General features: G+C 44.0%; 1 protein-coding gene across 1 annotated transcript in view; it reads right to left on the bottom strand.

Moving 5' to 3' along the window:
• The window catches only part of gsdf (gonadal somatic cell derived factor), a 3,579-nt gene that overhangs the window by 1,171 nt on the left and 2,201 nt on the right, over window positions 1–207 (bottom strand). The gene's annotated exons all lie outside the window — the stretch shown is intronic.

Here is a 207-nt window from a genome sequence, read left to right as displayed (position 1 = left end):
TGTGTTGTAGCAGTGTTTTGCCATTAAGAACGAGCTAGCATGCAATCGCTTGCATGCTACAGTTAGCCACTTTGTCTCAGCTAGTGACGTAGGTAAATCGTACAGATTTTAATCAGCTCACCCGGAGACTGGAGGCAGAGGACATTCAGAAACCATATCTCCCTCAAAACAGAATGGATAGTTTTTTCCAAGTTTGTATGCGTGTGG

Source organism: Etheostoma spectabile, chromosome 16 (assembly GCF_008692095.1).
Source record: "Etheostoma spectabile isolate EspeVRDwgs_2016 chromosome 16, UIUC_Espe_1.0, whole genome shotgun sequence".
In the NCBI taxonomy this organism is placed as follows: Eukaryota; Metazoa; Chordata; class Actinopteri; order Perciformes; family Percidae; genus Etheostoma; species Etheostoma spectabile.
Note: the sequence above shows the minus strand (reverse complement) of the source record. Positions and strands in the feature narration are given on the sequence as shown.